Raw genomic sequence first — 24,902 nt, forward strand, 5'->3', positions numbered from 1 at the left:
TCTTAACCAATCAGACAGACTCCACGTGGTACCTCTTAACCAATCAGACAGACTCCACGTGGTACCTCTTAACCAATCAGACAGACTCCACGTGGGACCTCTTAACCGTTCAGACAGAATCCACCGCTGACAGACATACAGTACACAGCTTTGGTGTTTGCTTTTACCTTTCGGTCTAAGAGGTTACAGGTAAAAGATGGAGAACACACTGGAGAAACCTGCAGGAAGTAAAGGCCTTTTCTAGTGTTATAAAACCACAATGACTGGCTCAGTCTTCAGTGGCTCAAAAGGCATATTTATTTTCTCCATCTTTTTTGGGTACGTTACTGTGCATGGCAGGTCGTTTATCATTCAAATTTGGCACGTCAACATTATGCAAGCACATGGCCAACTTGTTTTTTCATTGCGACGCGGAACAGTGAACCACAGGGGAAGACTTTAGAGGCAACGCTAGGCTACAACCTCGAGAGCTGCACTTGTCACCACAGAAATAAATGCAAATAGTCTGTGTAGCCACTTGACTAGATGTTCAGGAGTCTTATGGCTTGGAGGTAGAAGCTGTTTAGAAGCCTCTTGGACCTAGACTTGGCGCTCCGGTACCGCTTGCCGTGCGGTAGCAGAGAGAACAGTCTATGACAAGGGTGGCTGGAGTCTTTGACAATTTTTTAGGGCCTTCCTCTGACACCACCTGGTATAGAGGTCCTGGATGGCAGGAAGCTTGGCCCCGGTGATGTACTGGGCCATTCGCATTGCCCTCTGTAGTGCCTTGCGGTCGGAGGCCGAGCAGTTGCCATACCAGGCAGTGATGCAATCAGTCAGGATGCTCTCAATGGTGATATATCCCTTCCTGAGCTCTCAATACCAAGAACCCATTCCCAATATGAGATCCTTAAAGCCAATGGGATATGCTTAAAACACAATGTACCATACCAACTAAAAACTGAGTAAAGAACCTTGAGTTGACTTCTGCTAGAGGTAAGTAAGATATGTGGGATATGAAATGATGTAATAGATGGTGTGGGAGAAGTTGTGTGTAGGTGTATGTGGGGGGGTCTGTCTGTCATTTTGTAGGAGTATGATTGTGTGCAAGCAGGTATTATTGGAATATACATTATGGCACTTACTATGTTTATGTATGAGAGTGTCCATGGCTGTGTGTTACGTGTGTGTGTGTGTGTGTGTGTGTAGGATTATGAGTGTGTGGGTGTCTTGTGAAGCCATGGTAGGTGTGCTAAATTGCTGTGGTGACTAAGAGCAAAACATTCCCTTCATTTTGCTCTGAAACAGCAAGGGGATCAAAAAAGCCCACTTTCCATGTGGACTGAGTATTTGAATACTGAATATTTCCATTTTGTATTTATTATGGATCCCCATTAGCAACTACTCTTACTGGCATCTGGCAAAATGAAGGCAGTTATACAATTAAAAAAACATTACAATACATTCATAACAGATCTCAAAACACACTGTGTGCCCTCAGGCCCCTACTCCACTAACCCATATCTACAGCCCAAAATACATATGTACGTATGTGTATAGTGCGTATGTTATCGTGTGTGTATGCATGTGTCTGTGCCTATGTTTGTGTTGCTTCACAGTCCCTGCTGTTCCATAGGGTTTACTTTAAACAGGTCACACAAAAATACAGCGCGAAGCAGTGGAAGTGGGGATTTTTTTGTATGGAGGTCAATGAGTGTCAAATTTGGTCAACATAATTCAAACACTACATACGCACAACACACACATGCATACCAACACAACACACAAAACAAACATACATACACACACTTTGTGATGGTGCTGCATCAGATGACCTGGCCTCCACAATCACCTGACCGCAACCCAATTGAGATGGTTTGGGATGAGTTGGACCGCAGAGTGAAGGAAAAGCAGCCAACGAGTGCTCAGCATATGTGGGAACTCCTTCAAGACTGTTGGAAAAACATTCCTCATGAAGCTGGTTGAGAGAATGCCAAGAGTGTGCGAAGCTGTCATCAAGGCAAAGGGTGGCGACTTTGAAGAATCTCAAATATAAAATATATTTTGATTTGTTTAACACTTTTTGGTCATTACATCATTCTATTGGTGTTATTTCATAGTTGTGAAGTCTTCACTATTATTCTACAATGATGAAAATAGTCAAAATAAAGAAAAACCCTGGAATGAGTACTGTAGGTGTGTCCAAACTTGACTGGTACTGTATATTATTTAGTATATGTAAAGACAATATCAAATCAAGAATAGTCTGATGGGTGACAATATTAGCCTATCACTTGTGAATGATGCCCAGCATAAGAAACAATGGCTTTTTTTGCAACTTTTTCAAATCATAGTTGCTCACCTCATGTAGCCTAGCCCATGGGCCTATATGTTATAATAAGGTTTGTATCATAACAAAAGTGTCCAAATAACTTCTTAAAATTAAACGTATTCATCCGCTTTACAAGGGGTGTAGAGCCTAACTGGCATACACATAAGCAGTGTGTGAGTTTGGGGAAGATAATTTTCACTATAAAAATGCATAATAAAAGCACTACATGCATAATTTAATTTGCGGTCACTTTTATTAATGGCGTTTTCTGGTAATGGAACATTGGCACTACCATGTGCGCATTGCTGCCCTTATAATGTGAAGAAATAGCCTGATAGTTTATCAACATTTTAAGCTCCACGTTCTGACCTGTTGCCTCAGCCATATTGCATAAAATAAGTTTTTTGATGCTAGTGGTTGTATTAATTTGGGATCTATCGCATCCCAGATTATGTTTGGAATATTTATTTATCGCACAGAATAGGTTGAGTTTTGTACTATGGGGGATAGTAGATTGACATAGACTAGTGATTTTGCTGTTCGTTATGCCTACTCATCTTGTTGGCTGACAAAAAGTAAATGTGGACACTTCCAATATCTTCAATATGCACCTCGGAATTGGATAAGGACGCGCACAGTTGCGTCCCTGATGTGTTCGTCTTCACTTGTAGCCTGTGAGAAAGACCTGATCATGTGATGGAGTGCGCAGCACTCAGGGAGAAGGGCACAACGGCCACTGGCCGCAAAATACATGGATTTTTTTTAGGGTGCATTACGGCCACACACAGGGGATGCCGCCGTGAAATTCTAGGCATTATCAAGTGCTTGTTAAATTGTGAATCAGAGACTGATGTAGTGTGTACAGCCTGCGCAAAAACAAAGCAGAGCTCATGCCTTTCAAGCGACTGTTTTCAAATCATCACTAGTCGCATCATGCAGCCTTAGAAAGTATTACAAATTCAAAACATATAGCCCAATGTTTGTAGAACAACTAAAGTTACATTAATAACTCTAAATTAAGCATATAGGAATACCTATTTCTTTGTTAACCGCTCAACACAGAATAGCTGCATGTGTGGGTACTCCATCAAATCCTTTGGAGAAAATATCCTTTCTATTTTATTCAGCTTTGTTCAATTGTATTCTTCATATTACAAAATAATGCCACGGAATTCTAAGCAAATTTTGTCTGCTAAATGAACTAGCGTAGCCCACAGCCATATGGCATAGCCAGATCAGGACAACTCAGAGAATGCTACTCTATTCTTCTGAAATAGAATACCTTTTCTTCATATCATGCTTCTTTAGACCTGTCTAAACTAAATCATGGATTTATTAAGGTGTAAGCTATATTACATGGATTTATTAAGGTGTAAGCTATATTACATGGATGTATTAGACTTTTTAAAAATGTAGATGTTCCAAAGGTCAGCATCAGTGTCTTGTAGGCTATGTGTGGAGCCAAGAGATGCTTAACTGTGTTTACAGTTGAAGTCGGAAGTTTACATCCACTTAGGTTGGAGTCATTAAAACTCGTTTTTCAACCACTCCACAAATGTATTGTCAACAAACTATAGTTTTGGCAAGTCGGTTAGGACATCTACTTTGTGCATGACACAAGTCATTTTTCCAACAATTGTTTACAGACAGAATATTTCCCTTATAATTCACTGTATCACAATTCCAGTGGGTCAGAGGTTTACATACACTAAGTTGACTGTGCCTTTAAACAGCTTGGAAAATTCCAGAAAATTATGTCATGGCTTTAGAAGCTTCTGATAGCCTAATTGACATAATTTGAGTCAATTGGAGGTGTACCTGTGGATGTATTTCAAGGCCTACCTTCAAACTCAGTGCCTCTTTGCTTGACATCATGGGAAAATCCAAAGAAATCAGCCAAGATCGCAGAAAAGAAACTGTAGACCTTCACAAGTCTGGTTCATCCTTGGGAGCAATTTCCAAACACCTGAAGGTACCACGTTCATCTGTACAAACAATAGTACACAAGTATAAACACCATGGGACCACGCAGCCGTCATACCGCTCAGGAAGGAGACGTGTTCTGTCTCCTAGAGATGAACGTACTTTGATGCGAAAAGTGCAAATCAATCCCAGAACAACAGCAAAGGACCTTGTGAATATGCTGGAGGAAACAGGTACAAAAGTATCTATATCCACAGTAAAAACCCATCCTATATCGTCATAACCTGAAAGGCCGCTCAGCAAGGGAGAATCCACTGCTCCAAAACCGCCATAAAAAAGCCAGACTACTTTTTGCTACTGCACATGGGGTCAAAGATCGTACTTTTGGAGAAATGTCTTCTGGTCTGATGAAACAAAAATAGAACTGTTTGGCCATAATGACCATCGTTATGTTTGGAGGAAAAAGGGTGAAGCACAGTTATTTGCTTGACAATCACTGGCTGACTAAATTTTGTGACCGCCACAGCCCTGTGCGTGACATACCGCCAACCTTGAGGAAAACGATCAAGTGCAGGACAGGTGTGTATTTGAGTTAAGTCTTTTTCAAAACAAACAAAAAGTAACAAACCGATCAGACACCCAGTCTGGTCTCTGTCCTTGCTCACCTAGGAACGATACTTCGCTTTGTCAGTTCTGTGTAGTGCTGAATATTTTACCAGGCTGGCTGTTGATACTGCATGTTGGCCCTGGGCTATCCTTCACCTCTCCTCCCCTGCAGGGACCTGGTAGCAATACTGTAGCAGGCTGGTCTGATCTGGGGTCAGGTTGCCGCTACGCCTCCCTGGACACGGCCCAGAACAGTAAGGTCACCTACGTCTCTTACCCTCTTCAATTATGGACTACAGAGGTATACTACACTACAGTCAGCCTCAACACATTATGAGTGGACCCAGTGACCACTTTGACTGTGTGAGAGTTATTTCATTGGCTGTAGATGAGATGCCTCTGGACTGTTTGTACCACAGTGGCGTCATGGTTCACTAAGCCCCTGATTTCAAAGTGAATGAACAGAGGCGGTCATCTCAGTCTTTATGGGTTTTCTGAGGTGTGAGTTAGAGTTTGCTGCTCAAAAGTACTTAGCACCTCAATGTTATTAGTGAATCGAGTGCTCACCCATTTTATATGTGGAATCGCATCAACATCTTCGGCAGTCAGACATCTAGAGTGTGTGGTCCCTAAAACACAGCATGCTGAGCGATCGGCAGACGAACGCTAGATCCACATTTGGTGTGTCTGCTAAATTAAATGGGTGATGTGCGAGCCTTTAGAAGCCTATTTCAGGGGTTATTTGCGTAAATCCACTGCACCTGATCAGACTGTCCACAATTCAGATGGAGCCAGATGGATGACAGCTGTACCGTCCCTGTCCAACTCTTTCCCTATCCTGATATTTGGCCCTGAGGGAGGTGGGAGGCGCTAGCTCTGAGAGCTGCAATATGTGTTCACCATGTCAACAAGGTAGGATGGGCTGGATCAGACAGTATCTGATCCAGTCCTCTCTGGAACTCTCTGGGGTGAAGGGCTACATGGGGTGTTACTGAGAGTTCAGGCCAGGGCCAGAGAGGGAGAGGTAGGGCTGAAAGGTCAGGGTGATGGCCTGAGAAGGTGAGGGGAAGGTAGGGGCTGAGAGGTCAGGGTGGAGGTCAGAGGGTGAAGGGGTAAGACTTGTCAGGATAAGGGGTAGAGGGGGTGAGGGGTTGTGGGAGTGAGACAGTTCAGGGCGGTGGGGTAGAAAGGCAAGTTGTGATGATGAATGAGAACAGGGTCACATACAGTGCCTTCGGAAAGTATTCAGACCCCTAGAATTTTTCAATATTTTGTTACGTTAAAGCCTTATTCTAAAATGGATTAAATATATTTTTTCCTCATCAATCTATACACAATACCCCATAATGACAAAGCAAAAACAGGTTCTAAGAATACATTATTTACATAAGTATTCAGACCCTTTGCTATGAGACTCGAAACTGAGCTCAGGTGCATCCTGTCTACAGTCGTGGCCAAAAGTTTTGAGAATGACACAAATATTAATTTTCACAAAGTCTGCTGCCTCAGTTTGTATGATGGCAATTTGCATATACTCCAGAAAGTAATGAAGAGTGATCAGATGAATTGCAATTAATTGCAAAGTCTCTCTTTGCCATACAAATGAACTGAATCCCCCCAAAAACATTTCCACTGCATTTCAGCCCTGCCACAAAAGGACCAGCTGACATCATGTCAGTGACTCTCTCGTTAACACAGGTGTGAGTTGTCACGAACCGGCTCAGAGCCCGTAACAAAAGGGAGACCACGTGGAGATAAGGAGTAACAAAATATATTTATTAAATAAATAAACTAGGTATAATATACAATGGTGTGTGTAATCAGTAATCAGTAGTGTAAGTGAATGTTTTGTATGCATGAATGTGATAATGCAGGGTGTTGAAAGATGCTACAACAAACAACCAACCAAAAAGCACCATGAAACATAACCAAATCTATCAAGGTGTCTGCATGGAGAGAGTCTCCTCTATGAATGGGGAAGTGGTGTATTTATCCTGGGAGAGTGGGCCCAGGTGTTTCCCATGTAGCTGACGACCCTCCCAACTCCGCCCACCGGCATCCTAATAAGGAAACAAGAGCAGAGAGAGAGAAAACGGTAGACAGAGTGGGAGGGTCGTCACAGAGTGTTGACGAGGACAAGGCTGGAGATCACTGTCATGCTGATTAAGTTCGAATAACAGACTGGAAGCTTCAAAAGGAGGGTGGTGCTTGGAATCATTGTTCTTCCTCTGTCAACCACGGTTACCTTTAAGGAAACACATGCAGTCATCATTGCTTTACAAAAAGGGCCTCACAGGCAAGGATATTGCTGCCAGTAAGATTGCACCTAAATCCACCATTTATCGGATCATCAAGAACTTCAAGGAGAATGGTTCAATTGTTGTGAAGAAGGCTTCAGGACGCCCAAGAAAGTCCAGCAAGCGCCAGGACCGTCTCCTAATGTTGATTCAGCTGCGGGATCGGGGCACCACCAGTACAGAGCTTGCTCAGGAATGGCAGCAGGCAGGTGTTGAGTGTATCTGCACGCACAGTGAGGCGAAGACTTTTGGAGGGTGGCCTGGTGTCAAGAAGGGCAGCAAAGAAGCCACTTCTCTCCAGGAAAAACGTCAGGGACATACTGATATTCTGCAAAAGGTACAGGGATTGGACTGCTGAGGACAGGGGTAAAGTCATTTTCTCTGATGAATCCCCTTTCCGATTGTTTGGGGCAAGACAAGGTGAGCGCTACCATCAGTCAGGATGTGGTCCAGAAGTTAATTGACAGCATGCCAGGGCGGATTGCAGAGGTCTTGAAAAAGAAGGGTCAACACTGCAAATATTGACTCTTTGCATCAACTTCATGTAATTGTCAATAAAAGCCTTTGACACGTATGAAATGCTTGTAATTATACTTCAGTATTTCATAGTAATATCTGACAAAAACATGTAAAGACACTGAAGCAGCAAACTTTGTGGAAATTAATATTTGTGTTTTGGCCACGACTGTATATAAAGTCCCACAGTTGACAGTGCATGTCAGAAGAGCGCCGAGACAGGATTGTGTCGATGCACAGATCTGGGGAAGGGTACCAAAACAGTTCTGCAGCATTGAAGGTTCCCAAGAACACAGTGGCCTCCATCATTCTTAAATGGAAGAAGTTTGGAACCACCAAGACTCTTCCTAGAGCTGGCCGCCCGGCCAAACTGAGCAATCGGGGAGGAGGGCCTTGGTCAGGGAGGTGACCAAGAACCCCATGGTTTAGTATGTTGCTGTCCTGCGGTTCTGAATTTGCGATGCACCCGACCGTGCACATTTTTCTGTGCAATAGCCTTTTGATTTGAACATTTGAAAAGTTTTGGTGTGAACACTTCAATGTATATATGTTACAGCACTCTGGTTTCACTAATAAATATGTTGAAATGGAACCAAATTAATGTGATGTGAATGTGATAGTCTGCCTATAACCAGCCAGAGTAGGCCTATAATGCCATTCATATTCTATTCAGAGTTTAGAGTAATTCATCAAATTGGAAATGAGCTGGTTAATGCGATGCATGTCTGTTGAATTTAGAAAAATCCACCCGCAGTCAGCCCCGCCCCACCTACAGTACTCAGCCAGTCAGCCCCGCCCCACCTACAGTACTCAGCCAGTCAGAACCGCTACTGCGTTGCGGCCGTTGCAAACCGCATACTTTTTAATAAACGGTACGTGCTAAATAGTATCTGACGGTGACTACATAGTATGCAGTTTAAGTATGTAGTACGCTAGTATGGGTATTCGGACACGGCCACCGTATAGTTTACATACTAAAAAAAGTGGTGCAGAAAAGCTTACTCACTAGATCACATATCATGACCACACTGCATCATTCAGTGCCATATGACACTATTTGGCGTAGTGTAGGACAGAACTAAAATATTCACAACACAGATGACTGAGTAAAAAGCAGTTAACCATGCATCTTATATACTGTATACTTTAACATTTACCGTGCCATTTACAGTCCACTGTCATTTTCCTTTATTGCAGCAGTGGCAACAATTTAGTAGTTGTGGACCACCACTTCTAAATGAATATAGGGGAAACACTAATAGCCTCTAAGTACTTCCCCATGGTATTCTAAGGGCTTGGGATAGTATACCATTCTACACCAATTAAAGTGGAAATGACAACTACTCTGCAGATATGAAACAAATCATTAGAATATCAGTCAAAAACATAAAAGGCTAAGTTTATGCTACAAAACCAACCTTATAAGTGGTTTTAAAAATAGGTTGTATTTGACAAAAAATACCATGACGTACAGTAAGGTATTGTTGGCAGAATAGATGGATGCAGTTCAATGCATGATTAATATAATTCACCAAGACATTTCTTGGTAGTCCAACAAATATTGCTATCAGGTTGTAAATCACAGCTGGCCTGGTACATTGTTTGCTGCCTCCAGGCATTCGGGATGCACTGTTTTAGTTTGAATGACTCAATATTTTGGACAAAAACGGACGATTGTAACTAAGGCAGTGAATGTCAATACAATCAAACTAGCAACGGCAATGATCTAAAGTCGTGCTGTTGCTACTGTCTGTAACACACAGTCCAGTTCAAAGACAATGATGGCAGGCCCATGTGGCAAAATTGTTTATTTGCATATAGGTCTACTGCAGCTCTGATTGGCTATGGCGCACTGGTCTGCGTAGACTCTGGTCCTGGACAAGACAGATGTTTTTATTAGGTTTTATTTATGTAACAGTATAACTTTACGTCCGTCCCCTCGCCCATACCCGGGCGCGAACCAGGGACCGTCTGCACACATCAACAACAGTCACCCACGAAGCGTCGTTACCCATCGCACCACAAAAGCCGTGGCCCTTGCAGAGCAAGGGGAACCACTACTTCAAGTCTCAGAGCAAGTGACATCACCGACTGAAAGGCTGCTAGCGCGCACTACCGCTACCTAGCTAGCCATTTCACATCGGTTACATTTACTGCAGTGTCTATTAATTGTCCAAACAATCGCATGCCACTTTCCCACTCTATATTGATATATCATTTTCACAAATGCCTTACTCTACGTCATTCCCAAACATTCTATGAATTTATGCAAATGAAAAAAATGACCATATCTACTGTAAGTGCTGGCTTGCCAGAAAATGTAAAAATAAATAAAAAAGGCATCATTCTTCCTGGGGGTTTATATGAACAGATTTTAATAAGATTTCATGTTGCTAAAACACTGTCAGTTCCACTTTAACACTCAAGATGTCATATGGACAGTTCAAAGGCATGTCACACAGAGAAACACAACAGGGATTAACCGTCAACATAACTGACACACAATCTAATTCTGATACTCTGCACTAGTAACAGATCCTCAAAAAGGATCAAAATTATACTGTACACTAGGATCTTGAAGAAAAAAAAGTCTGTAATAATTGACAAATGTCAGTGCAGTCATACAATGTGGAAAACATGACACAATTATATCTGTTCCCTTCATCAGCTTAGATATTGACGTACACACGGATAGGCTACATGCTGCGAAATCACAAGAAACAGGATGAAAGTAGTCGTAGTAGATTTCAAGGTTTTACTGCTAACCTACAAAGCATTACATGGGCTTGCTCCTACCTATCTTTCCGATTTGGTCCTGCCGTACATACCTACACGTACGCTACGGTCACAAGACGCAGGCCTCCTAATTGTCCCTAGAATTTCTAAGCAAACAGCTGGAGGCAGGGCTTTCTCCTATAGAGCTCCATTTTTATGGAATGGTCTGCCTACCCATCCATGTGAGAGACGCAGACTCGGTCTCAACCTTTAAGTCTTTACTGAAGACTCATCTCTTCAGTGGGTCATATGATTGAGTGTAGTCTGGCCCAGGAGTGTGAAGGTGAACGGAAAGGCTCTGGAGCAACGAACCGCCATTGCTGTCTCTGCCTGGCCGGTTCCCCTCTCTCCACTGGGATTCTCTGCCTCTAACCCTATTACAGGGGCTGAGTCACTGGCTTACTGGTGCTCTTTCATGCCGTCCCTAGGAGGGGTGCGTCACTTGAGTGGGTTGAGTCACTGACGTGAACTTCCTGTCTGGGTTGGCCCCCCCCTTGGGTTGTGCCGTGGCGGAGATCTTTGTGGGCTATACTCGGCCTTGTCTCAGGATGGTAAGTTGGTGGTTGAAGATATCCCTCTAGTGGTGTGGGGGCTGTGCTTTGGCAAAGTGGGTGGGGTTATATCCTTCCTGTTTGGCCCTGTCCGGTGGTATCATCGGATGGGGCCACAGTGTCTCCTGACCCCTCCTGTCTCAGCCTCCAGTATTTATGCTGCAGTAGTTTATGTGTCGGGGGTCTAGGGTCAGTTTGTTATATCTGTAGTACTTCTCCTGTCTTATCCGGTGTCCTGTGTGAATTTAAGTATGCTCTCTCTAATTCTCTCTTTCTCTCTTTCTTTCTCTCTCTCGGACGACCTGAGCCCTAGAACCATGCATCAGGACTACCTGGCATGATGACTCCTTGCTGTCCCCAGTCTACCTGGCCGTGCTGCTGCTCCAGTTTCAACTGTTCTGCCTGCGGCTATGGAACCCTGACCTGTTCACCGGACGTGCTACCTGTCCCAGACCTGCTGTTTTCAACTCTCTAGAGACAGCAGGAGCGGTAGAGATACTCTTAATGATCGGCTATGAAAAGCCAACTGACATTTACTCCTGAGGTGCTGACTTGCTGCACCCTCGACAACTACTGTGATTATTATTAATCCTGGCAGCACATAGCAGGATGGTTTAATACATCTATTTCCAGTGTGTTTAAGACAATAACACGCAGAGAAATAGAGAGAAGATGAGAGCAGAGTGCTGCTAATGCAAACACACAGCTCAGCTCAGAGCAGCACTGGCTCTAATTAAACTCTTTCAGTCAGGCAAGGAGTAAACAGCTGTCTTCACCTCCCCATTCAGCTAAACATGCTCCCATTAGCACACATCTCTCGCACACACATCCACATAGTGCACTCACGCAGACATCCACACACACACACACACACACACACACACCACCACACACACACACACACACACACACACACACACACACACACACACACACACACACACACAAAATTTGGCAATTCACCCTAACATGCCCCTAGCAAACAGATGCCACGTTTTCTTTCCTTGTCCATTAAAGATAGCCACTTACTCTAAACACTAGGCTATGTATGTAGCCGAGGCTGTAAGAGTTGGAGGCTGCAGTATAAAGTCCTATCTGTGTTTGTACTGGAGTGTCTAGCGGCTACAGTACAGAAGGCGTAAGTGTCTTGCTCGGTGTTCCTCTCTAAAGAGACACATTTCAGGAACGAGTAAAGCCCATGGAGAGCTGGCTCAATAATAGAGAGCCTCTCTGAGTGCAAAATGAAGTCTTTATGACCCGGCTATCGTGTTCATAGGGATTAAGAGACTTTTCATTTGACCCGAACACTGCACCTTGCCATCAAAGACCCTTTATTATAATAACTTGCACAATTTACACCTCTGCCAAACACTGTATATGCACTGTATTAGGGCTGTCCCCAATTTAAAAAAATCTTGGTCGACAGAAAGTTGTCTGTTCTTTCGACCAATTTAAACGTGTATTTTTCCACATATAGACACACCCTACGTGTTTTACTAAAATCAACTATATGCCTTGAGCTTGTCTGATGCTTAAAGCTCACGGTTTGATGAAATAAGACAAATGCCTCAAGATGGCGCCAGAGATCTAGATTACCAGAAGAAAAAAACCTGACCAAATTATTCTTCTCCTGCTCCTGCTGGCTTTCACAGATTCTGCCATTACTCTCCTGAAGTTGCCGGTAGTAGGCTACACAAGGAGTCGGCAACCTTTCTCATGTGGAATGCCAATTTATCTTACCATTTTCTACCAATCTGCGTGCCAGTTATAGTTTTCATATGCACATCTTCGTGAAACGGTTTCATTTAGTTTATAATGTCTTCATATCTCAAAATCATTGTCATGTAGTTAATCAAAATTCTATCTAAATGAAAATGATACAAACCTAAAAAGTAACATTGCCAACTATGTAAAAATAACCTACATAAAGCCAACAAATAAATACACTGCAGCCTGCAGGTAGAAAATATGCTGATAAAAATAAATATCCTATGAATCACATTGGGTCCACATGGCCTGTGGGTCATGCCTACTCCTGCTCCCTCCGGCGCTTGACATCGCAGTTCTACTAACCACCGGCCCTGCAACTATATCAGGGCACACCTGTTCCCCATCATTATGCACAGCTGGTCATCATTTTCCCCTTGATTACTCGCTCTTTATTTAGCCCTCAGTTAACATCAGTCATTAGGTAGTATTGTTTTCTCTCACGTTCAGTACGTGTCTCATGTTTGTTAATCTGTATCGGTTCATTATTAAACTCACCTTCTGCATCCTGACTCCCGGCATATATGTTACATCCTGTCTGCAACAAACTTGAAACATTTTATTAACTATTAACTTTGTTCTGGCCCGACCGCTAGCGAACTTGCAACATTATATAAAATATTCTGGGCCCTCAGAGTTTCCCTTGCCAGTGAGCTCAGGACAGACACAGCTGTAGGTTATTTGCGCAAGGGATAAGAAACAGTGCTTGACTCAGGCAGGAGCTCACCGGAGCTTAGTACCGGCACCTCAAATGTTCTACTGCTTGAGCTCTTGTTTCTCTTATACAATATTAGCTCAAAAGTACTGTGGAGCTTCTGCACCTAAATATAAACAGTACCAGCACCCAAAATGAGTACCGGAACTTATTTCAGTCCAAGTTAGCACTGAGGTGAAGAAAACATTACTTTGAGAAGCTCCACAGGTCATTAGTGGTGGTGCCTTAAGCCAATCAGAAATACTATTCGATCCACAAATGGGCACATTTATATGCCTACATTTGTGTGTAGGCCAGGTAGCCTATAGGCCTACTTCTATGTATAATCAGGCCAAGTAGCCTGTAGGCCCACTTCTATGCATGCATGACCTTACTCAACATTGACAGGAGCGCTCCAAACAAAAGATAGTGACTAAACTTGTAAATAGAATGAAATAAACCAAAACGTGTTTCTCACAAGTGTAGCATAGGTTGAGCACTCTGCAAACAATGTGTCCATTCTGACAATGAGAACAGGAAGACTGGAATAATAATGAGTGCATAAAACTAAATTACCGTAACCAAAGTAATAGACATTGTAGATTAGAAATGTAAATGTACTACTGGTGATATGTAATGGGGAATTGATATACACTAACAATCAAACGCAAACAATGAATGTGCACAAATTGGCGTGGGAGAGCGCATACTGGAGAGAGGAGTGCATTGCGCATCTGAGCGCATGGCCATGCGACATCTGCATTGGCCATGCAGCATTTACGGTGCTACGGCCTCAGTGGGAGTCAGGGCATTCCTACTTCTTGCACTTCGTGGAGCAGAGCTGTTGTCAAAGAAGTGAGTTTGTGTTTATACAGGATGTACCGCCCCCACCTACCGTCAACCAATCATGTCCATGCGGAGGTATACAGAGCCCTTTGCAATGTTCCAAAAATTGGGAGGCGCATGGCGACGTGGTACAGAGCTCAATTTAGCTTCTGCATGCCTCTGGAGGCTCTGCTATTGCATCACACCCTCCATATGGAGCCTCCTACCACATTTTCAGATCAAGCATAAATTGGCTTTTAGTCTAGGCCTCTGCAATGGATTAGTTCACTGAGATGGGCGCAAATATGTGTACATATATATACTTGTTACTGCTCGACTAAAACAATCTCGGTCGACCAAAAGCCTAAAGACCAAACAATCGACCAGTCGACTAACTGGGGTCAGCCCTACACTGTCTAAATTTGTCATGGCAGCATCCCTTCCTCTGCATATATATATATATATACACTGTATATTCCTGCTGTAAATTGTATATCCTCACTGTAACTCAGTTTTACTCCAGTGTTTTATGTTCTCTGTATTTATATTGTATATCCTGTATGTTGACTTTGTCTGTATACTGTCTATTGCTGGCAGCATCTATTCACTAAGTCAAATTCTGGGTATGTGTAAATGTAATTGAGAATAAAGTGATTCTGATTAGCCAACACCCAAATCAAAAACACCCAATCCTTTTGTAACCCATACTACATATAGGCCAATGTACCCATGCTTGGAAGGGGTGAAAACAGCTACAGAACTGAGATTACCTAAATCCAATCACTTGACAACAAAAGACGTAGGATGACTTTGAAGTATAGCCTGACACGTCTCAAGCCAAACTCCTAAACAGGAGCATGCATCCATGTTGCAGCTTTCATATGTAAAAGGCACCCATTTCCTGCAACCGTCTTCTTTGTAAACACTGACATCTGTTCAGGTATGGTCTAAAAATGACAAGACTTCAAAGTAGCACAGCCAATGCGGACGGACTGCTGAATCAGCTTTATAGTGAATATAGGCTAGGCACCAGGCGGTGTTGCGTCTCCATCTCTGCTAGCTAACTCACACCTGAACAACACAGCAGTGTGATTTAAACACCATCTGCTCAGCTCACACACCGACACATCACTCTGCCAGGTAGTTATACTGGGCGCTGTAATCTGGGGCGTCATCCACCCCAAAAATCTGAGGGGGCACAAAGTACGTGAGGATTGCTGGGGGGTGGATTTGGGCGGGCCGTCCTGAAGTTGGATAATTTTCAAACACCTGAAACAGCTTTTTCTTGCAATCTAGAGTCATAATCATTATTCTTAATTCTGTCAAAAATATGTATATTTTTCTGCATATCTAACTATGCCTCTTGAGCTGTCTGTATTCTCCTGACTGGTGGTTCTTTTTTCAGAGAAACGAAATATTCTTCTCTGCCTCTGCTAAAATCTGGAGAAAATCTGGAAAGGAATGTGAGTCTTATTCAGTACATTTAGTTATTGCTTGCCTAGCAACCTTGCCAGCAGGCATCAAATCAAGCTTTATTTACAGCACATTTCATACATGGAATGCAATGCGCTTTACAGGAAACAACTAATAAAAACCAATGAAAATAAAAGCTGAAATATTTACTACACAACAAACATAAGATAAAAAAACGGTGTTTTAAGATTCATTTTAAATATCTCCACAGTTTCAGACCACCTCAGTTTTTCTGGCAGGCTATTCCAGAGGCTGTGGGCATAATAACTAAAGGCTGCCTCTCCATGCCTCTTGGTCCGAGGCTTGGGAAGGCCTCGGACCAAGAGCCAGAGGATCTGAGGGACCTACTGGGTACATAACTTAAAAGCATTGGGGTGCACAATTGTGGATTGATTTAAAAACCAATAGAATAATCTTAAAATTCATTCTAAAACTCACAGGCAGCCAGTGCAGAGACCTTAAAACTGGTGTGTGCTCTCCGGTGTATGCACTCCGTCTGGTCTTGGTCAAGAGCCGTGCTGCAGCAATCTGTATGTTTTGCAGTTGACCAATGGCTTTCTTGGGTAGACCAGACAGGAGATCAATACAGTAGTCAAGTCTGCTTGTAATAAAAGTATGGATGAGTCTCTCTGTATCAGCCTGAGAGAGAAATGGCTGCACCGTGGCAAGGTTCCTCAGGTGGTAAAAAGCTATTTGTCACATTTCTAATGTGTGATTCAACATTTAGTTCAGAATCTAAAATAACACCTAGGTTTTTTACCTGGTGTTTTATCTTTATTGCCTGTAAATTAAAATGTGCGGCTAGATTCTCTCTCTGTGCTTTGGCTCCAACAATAAGTACCTCGGTCTTATCTTGATTTAGCTGGAGGAAGTTTTGAGCCATCCAAGAATTTAAATCACTAATACAGTCTAAAAAAAATTCCGTGGAGCTAAAATCCTTGTGACACAGAAATAAAAGTTGTGTATGATCTGCGTAGCAGTGAAAATGAATGCTGTGCTTTCTGATAACGCTGCCAATGGGGTAACATATATAAACGGAACAGTACCGGACCCAAATTCAAACCTTGTCAAACGCCACATGTGATATGTATTTTCTCTGAGTTATGATCACCACGAGTGACAAACTCTCAACCGGTTAAATAGGTCCTAAACCAATTCAGAACTGGACTGGAGAGGCCAACCCACCTCTCCAGTCTGTCCAGAAGGACATCATGGTCAACAGTGTTGAATGCAGCACTTAAAACTAAGAGTACAATGACATAGAGCTGTTTGGCATCTGTGTTAGCTCTAATATAATTTACCACTTTAACTAAGGCAGTGTCTGTGACTGGAAGACTGGAAGTTTTCAAAAATAAAGTTGCCACTTAAAAAATGATTTAGCTGTTTGAACACCAATGCCAGCTATTATAGTTAGACAAGCTACCCTAACTTGATTGAAATAGCTTCTTGGTAGCTCGCTATGAATGACACATTTACGAAAATAGTAATGGCTTCAAAACTATCCAGCTGCCTACTAGACCCTATTACAACTGTAAGAATATTTTGAAGATAAACAACGCAGAGGACGAGAGGTCAAAAGTACTGAAAGTCAATAGAGTACTAATGGTCAATAGGGAATTATCAATGGAAATAGTTGGTTTTCAGTTCAACATCTGTTAGGAATGTCCGTCCTGAACTCATAGCTACGTGTGGCACGTTCTCATTGGTCCAACCTGAAATAAGATACTTGTTATTTGGCCATTGGCACAGTTTTATTGCAAGGAATTCTAATTGGTCAACCATAGGCTAGGGCTGGGTTATAAACTACATCCTGTCCCTTTGTTCTGTGGAGAGAATCACTGGGGAGAATCACTGGGGTCAGGGGAACATGAACATCTACCTCCCCGCATGATTCATCCTCTTTGAATAATAATACACCTATTTTCCTCCCCCTGATTTACTTTGCGGTCTGTGTTATTGAAGAGTAACATCAACTGCTAACATTTGGTGCCATGACCCGGATGAATAGGTCTGAACAACAAGAAAAACTCAACTGTGTGTTGATCCAGAAGAAAGAGAGAAGGCTGAGCACAACCCACTTTGGGGAGTCAACTCAATCTCCTGGTTGATGGCAGAAGTGCTGGGTGAGTCTAGACCAGTATCATTTTAAAAGAACCAAATCAGATTCAAATTAATGCATGCAATGAGTGATACGTATCTGTGATGTTTAAGGTTCAAGTCCTTTGTTCTCTATTATAGGTGTTTGAGTCCTCTTAACATTTTAGAGTCCTTTCTTTTTGTGAAACCTTCTTGTTGCATAGAAGTGAGTTGCTAGTTGAGTAGCAATTTTTACACTTGTGGTTAATGTAAGCCTTCAACAAGCTTTTTGAAGTGAACATACGTTTTTATGGGTAGCCAGGACCTACAGAGACAATGTGTTCTAGAAGAGGTTTGAGTCCTCAAAAGAGGATATATTTTGGGGTTAAAGGAATATATAAACAAAGAGATATATATTATACAACTTTTAAAGTTAATATAATGCCATTGTTAAGTGAGAAAATCACTCTGGAAAAGGGTGGAACAGATATTTTAAATTCACTCTTTAGTGATATGAAGAACCATTTCAAAGTAGAGAAGTGTAGGCAAGAGATAATGAAGAAATATTCCGTCATTGTTGACAAAGATGGAATATGGAATCTGTCTGATGTATAAAAAGCTTGGGGAAAAATACAGAGAATGTCTAATTCCTTGACAAAGACACGATGGTCTTTAACTGTTTTAGCCGAAGTAAGAAAACGGGATGAGAAATTCTTTCTGGAGAATCGTGACAGGACATTGAAGAGAGATAAAGAAAGTTTAAGGGCTCTTGGTGAACAGATCAAAACCTTGAAAGAATAAATTCAACAATTACAGGCAAGGGTCGTAAAAACAGACTTGACCCCCACCTGTGGACCATTTGTTCCCTCAATCTACCCTCACACTGAGTTGCGGAAGGATGATCGGGTTTCAAGCATCTGGTCAGCACTGCCTGGCTTTGAGTCAACAGATACTGACAGCAGTGACGAATTATGTCTTAGGCCAACCAGAACACAGGCTGTAAAGGGTAGTAAAGACAAACCTCAGGTGACAGTAATCACACACAAATCAGCATCTCCAAAACAGTTGGATGAATGGTCAAAAACGTTGAAACATCCGTGAGAAGTGGGTATGAAAACATGGGACCATTTGAAGCGCTATAGCGTTATAAGAAACTCTACAATCTACATCCTTATGATGGGTACAGTTATTAGCCTTTGTTTTGAACAACCGTGAACATGGTGTAGAGCAAGATGTGGTCGATGGATGGAGAGCCATACATGTTTTCCTTAAGGGTCTGACCAATACAACCACTAATTGGGGAGAGATAACCAAATGTGTTCAAAAACCGAAAGAACAGTTTGTTGAATTTGAAGAAAGGTTTAGAGCAGACGTGGTTAGACACAGTGGGTTACCTGACATGGAAGATGAGATACACTCAATTCCTCCAAAAATGGGGCAATCACCCATCAGCTGATGCAATCCATACATGATGATTTGCGAAAAACTTTTGTTTCCACAACTAATGACTGGGAGAGACAAAACGACGGTGACATCATCGACAGACTGTCACGACTGGACAGAGACATCAATCAACATAATAAACCGGCTGTTATCAGAGTTGTGCAGGTTCTGAGTGAAACCAACAACATTATCTGTTCAGCAGAAGAGAAACCTGGTGTATGTCATTATTGCGGGATTTCTGGTCACTGGCAACGCGAATGTCGGGAAAGAAAACGTGTTTTTATGAGAAGTGGCCAGGAGAAGCAGGGTCCGTCTAAGGGAAAATGAAATCAAGACAACAGCCCCAACAAGACAATGCTGATGCAGAAATGTAAGAAGCTCTCTCCGGCTCAGCAGCAAAGTTTGCTGGATGCTGTGGACTAATAGACCACCCCTTACGTCCCATCTCAGCTGGTGTACATATGAAATCGGATGGAATATATGTGAACATGATGGTTAATAACTTTGCAGTAGATTCTTTAGTAGATACGGGTGCTGAAGTCACTGTATTGCTCATATGTTATGCAAAACATATACTGTATGTCCTCTAGTACACGGGCAAGCAGCATGAAAGCTACAGGAAGTGGGGAGTGGGGGGGGGGGGGGCAGATATGAAACAGACCAAACCATTATCAATTTCTATTGGTCCAATGAAGATTGATGCAGGGGTGTGGATAGGCTCATTTGAACAACCTATTTTAGTCCTTGATGTTATTATGCAACTTGACTGTACATTGAACATTTCTGAAGGGGAGGTGAAGTGGCAAATTAGACAACTGCAGGGATCTACAGTTCAGAACTATGCTATTTGGACTACGAAGAAAAATGAGTGTGGAACTTTGGATATGGAACCAATGTGCTTGACAGGTGTTGCCCCACCTTGCACAAAACAATATCTCATTAGCAAGGAAAGCTATGGTTGCTACTAAAGTAGTGGAGGCTCCTAACATCATCACACAACGTGGCACACCATGTAATCCTGCTACTCTGATGCTTTCTCAGTTTCCAGTATCTATGCTGCAATAGTCTGTGCCGGAAGGGCTAGGGTCAGTCTGTCTTATCTGGTGATATTCTCCTGTCCTATCTGGTGAAATTCTCCTGTCTTATTTGGTGTGCTGTGTGAACTTAAGCATGCTCCTTCTAATTCTCCCTCTCCCCTCCCCCTACCCCCTCTCTCCTCTCCTCCTCCCCTCCCGGAGGACCTGGGCCCTAAGACCATGCCTCAGGACTACCTTGCCTGATGACTCCTGCCTGTCCCTGTCCCGTCCTCAGTCCATCTGGTCGTGCTGGTGATCCAGATTCTGCTGTCTTGCCTGTGGCTATGGAACCCTGACCTGTCCACCTGACGTGCTACCTTGTCCCAGACCTGCTGTTTTCGACCCTAGCTCTCCCTCTCGCTTTCTTCCTCTCTCTCTCTCTCTACCGCACCTGCTGTCTCGACCTCTGAATGCTCAGCTATGATAAGTCAACTGACATTTATTCCTGAGGTGCTGAACTGTTGCACCCTCTACAACCACTGATTACTATTTGACCCTGCTGGTCATCTATGAACATTTGAACAATCTGGCCTTAATGACCATGTACTCTTATAACCTCCACCTGGCACAGCCAGAAAAGGACTGGCCGTCAAACAGAGCCTGGTTCCTCTCTAGATTGCTTCCTAGGTTCCTGCCTTTCTACGGAGTTTTTCCTAGCCACCGTCCTTCTACATCTGCATTACTTGCTGTTTGGGGTTTTAAGCTGGGTTTCTGTATAAGCACTTTGTGACATCTGCTGATGTAAAAAGCCTTTATAAATACATTTGATTTGATTTACATATTAGTCATTTAGCAGACACACTTATCTAGATCGACCTACAGTTAGTGCATTTATCTTAAGATAGCTAGGAGGGACAACCACATATCACAGTCATTGTAAGTACATTTTTCATCAAAGTAGCTATCAGCAAAGTCAGAGCTAGTATTGGGGAAAAGAGTCAAGTGAGAGTGTTAGTTAACGAAATGCTTTTTTTGGCTCTATATCTTATAGGATTAACTCCCCACCTGCCCTGCCAGCCAGTTGGATATTCTGCAGTTTCCCTGAGAAGCCAAGAAGGGCTACTTTAAATAATCATAAGCAGTTTTGCGTGCATCATTAATTCAGTCCTGACTAAAGACATTTAATCATTCCTGGGAGGATGAGGATGAGGCAAGGCCTGGGCTGCCAGCAGTGAGTTGTGGTGCAGGCACATAACGGAGCAGCTCTGACTCTGGTGAACTCTGGTAGCTAGCTACTAGACATTTCTTTCTCTTTCCATACCTGGAGATGAACACTTGGATGCTTTGCTTGGCCCGGTGAGGAGGTCAGTCATGTGACCAGCCTGCTGCCCCCAGGGATGGATCGGTCATCTTTCATTCAGATCACGGCTTCAAAGCGGGAATTGGAACAGAACCATGCATGCAAAGCTGAATTGAATATGAAGCGATGGACAGCAATGGTCATCCTCTGGACATCCATCCTTGGCTGACCATGGAAAGTACTATCATGTTCAGGTGGAAAAACAATGCCCTATGGCCAGTGTACCATGGCCATAGCTCGCAGGTTTATAGGCATGTGAGACCAAGTCGAACATCACTCTCCAGTTATACTGAGCAGCATTTTCTCCATGTTTTTCCCTTTATCCTTCATGTACTGTAGCTGAAGGAGGATAGTAACCGAAAGCTTGCTAGATCAAATCCCCGAGCTGACAAGGTAAAAATCTGTAATTTTGCCCCTGAGCAAGGCAGTGTTCTCCGGGCTCCAATGACATGGATGTCGATTAAGGCAGCTCCCGCATCTCTCTGATTCAGAGGGGTTGGACACATTTCAGTTGACTAGGTATCCCTCTTTCCCTTTGCCTTTCCCATATAGCCGTTGTCCCTCCACTTCTCTGGGTTAGCTATACCTGACTTGGGTGTCCACAGCACACCTGCCTGCCATTGGTCCACCCACAGGACACATTAGAGTCTAACCCCAATCCCCATTAGGCAAGAAATATACTCACTAGAGACTACAGACTGACTCCATGGCCTCTGTGCTTAATGAGCAGAAACATCATTTATTATGCTCGGAAAGCCTGGGTTTCTATGAGGAGTTTGAGGAGTAGGGCATGGTTTGATCCCATAGTGAAATTGCAGAGGAAAAATACAAATAAAACTGAATTGAAGTGAGCTGGATTGTGACCCATACACCTGCTGTTCTACGCTGTGAAAGTTGAGAGTGTAGTGGCCCAATTCTCTGCTCTGCAGCGCTGGAAAGAGTTTACTTAAAGGGTAATGTCAGGGAGATGCACACTGACAAGAGCACAGAGTAGCCCAGCATGCATCCTTCCGGGCGCAGGGCTCACACACACGCCCACCAAGAAATGCTCAACACGTGGGCACAAGTTTACACAAATTGAAATGCAGAGACATAAAAATACCTCATTGCCCTGAGCTGAGCCCCTGTCTTTTAAATCTTATCATCATTGTGTTTGTCGACTTGACTAGGCAGCCGCTAGCATGGCAGATAAGAGGACGAACAGGATGCTCTTTCACTGACAATGCAGATTAATTCCAAATCAATTAAACTAAAGACATAAAGCTACAGGACTGCTTTTTCTGCGCCCGCAGCTTTTTGCCGTGGGTTTAAAAGACATTCCATTTGACAACCATCCCCCCTAAACTATCAGCATGCATGAAGAAGCTCTAATGATTTTAATTATTCACCCCACACAAACCACTTAATTATTCACCCCACACAAACCACTTAATTATTCACCCCACACAAACCATGTGTTTATGCATGTAAATACCACCTCTAAAATATTAATTGCTTTTACCTTTATTTTTAAGAACACAGTAGACATTTTAGACCAAATAAGTACATTTTTGGGGTAGGGGAGAGTGTGGTAAGTTGTGCCAAAGAGTTAGATGAGCCACCCTTTGTGTATGGTTACCTAGAAACAAGGGGTGGCTCAACTAACCCTTTGGCTCAACAAATTATAACACCAGAACCAGTGACATTTTGACTCCTCACACCCTACCTCTTCCTAAATATGTAATAATATGTAATATTTAGGAAAAGCAAGAGGTCTTCCTAGAATCTATGAAGGAAAAAACTACATGGAAAAAGTGGTAAGCAAGTAAGGATGAAAAAACACATTTTCAAGTCAAATAAATGTATTGTTATAGGTTTCATGATGCTTGTATCGTAATTAAATTATATAATTTTAAGCAAGTTCCTTGGATGTTGTAGGAAGGAATATTTTTGATTTGACATATGTTTCCTGACCGGTAAAACTGAATGTAAAAAAAAATAATAATAATGTTTCTAGGAACAGAAGTGAAGATTTCACCTGTTCTGGGAAAATGTATTTTTAGGTTGCAGGGAGGTTCTGAAAACATTTTACTCTGGTTCCTTAATTTTTCCTGGGATGTTTTATTAACGCTCTGCGATTATTTGGAGGTTTTTGAATAACTTTCATAAAAAGTTCGCTGAATGCTTCTATAAGACTTTTATTAATGCTGCTACCTTATTTTGGGTTAACTTTGTTGAACTCCAAGCAGATAGGACACATGGAAATGAATTTCCTTAGGCATTAATTATGCAAACATATTTCTTTTTTTATTGTGACACAACATCAGAGAGATTCAAACATATAATCTTCTGTTTTCTATCCATGGAATTAGTCCACTAGCTAGCTTCCCATGTTTCTTTACGCATACAAAGCTGTTCATTTTAGTCTATTCAAACAGACCCCATTTCAAATAAACAAGCACTCATTAAGATCAGGTGTGGCTAATTAGTGGGCGGGCCAACAAACTTAAAGGCCCAGTGCAGTCAAACACGTGATTTTTCTGTGCTTTATACACAGGTAACTGCAAAATAATGGAAGTACTTGAGTATATAAGGGATACAAAGTATATTGAAAGCAGATGCTTCCACACAGGTGTGGTTCCTGAGTTAATTAAGCAGTTAACATCCCAACATGTTTAGGGTCATGTATAAAAATGCTGGGCAGGCCATTATTTTGGTTACCACCGCTATGCCCCCATAGGATGACAATGTCCCCCTCCAGAGGGAACGAGTGGTCACGGAATGGTTTGATGAGCATGAAAACGATATAAGCCATATGCCATGGTCGTTTCAGTCACCTAATCTCAACCCAATTGAACACTTATGGGAGATTCTGCAGCGGCGCCTGAGACAGCATTTTCCACCACCATCAACAAAACACTAAATGATGGAATTTCTCGTGGAAGAATGGTATTGCATCCCTCCAATAGAGTTCAAGTCGAACATATCATTCCAAAATCATGGGCATTAATATAGAGTTGGCCCCCCCTTAGACCTGGCTTGCAGTCGGCGTTCCAATTCATCACAAAGGTGTTTGATCAGGTTGAGGTTAGGGATCTGTGCAAGTCAGTCAAATTCTGCGGCACCGATTTCAACAAACCATTTCTGTATGGACCTCGATTTGTGCACGGGGGCATTGTCATGCTGAAACAGGAAAGGGTCATCCCCAAACTGTTGCCACAAAGTTGGAAGCACAGAATCGTCTAGAATGTCATTGTATGCTGTAGCGTTAAGATTTCCCTTCACTGGAA

The 24,902-nt window shown here is 42.6% G+C and overlaps 2 pseudogenes; one reads left to right on the forward strand and one right to left on the reverse strand.

Annotated features, from left to right (window-relative positions):
* Positions 1-24,902, reverse strand: part of LOC111970578 (voltage-gated potassium channel subunit beta-2-like) — a 105,515-nt pseudogene that overhangs the window by 27,422 nt on the left and 53,191 nt on the right.
* The window catches only part of LOC111970009 (small ribosomal subunit protein bS16m-like), a 59,139-nt pseudogene continuing 51,822 nt past the window's right edge, over positions 17,586-24,902 (forward strand).

This window comes from Salvelinus sp. IW2-2015, linkage group LG11, assembly GCF_002910315.2.
Source record: "Salvelinus sp. IW2-2015 linkage group LG11, ASM291031v2, whole genome shotgun sequence".
Lineage (NCBI taxonomy): Eukaryota > Metazoa > Chordata > Actinopteri > Salmoniformes > Salmonidae > Salvelinus > Salvelinus sp. IW2-2015.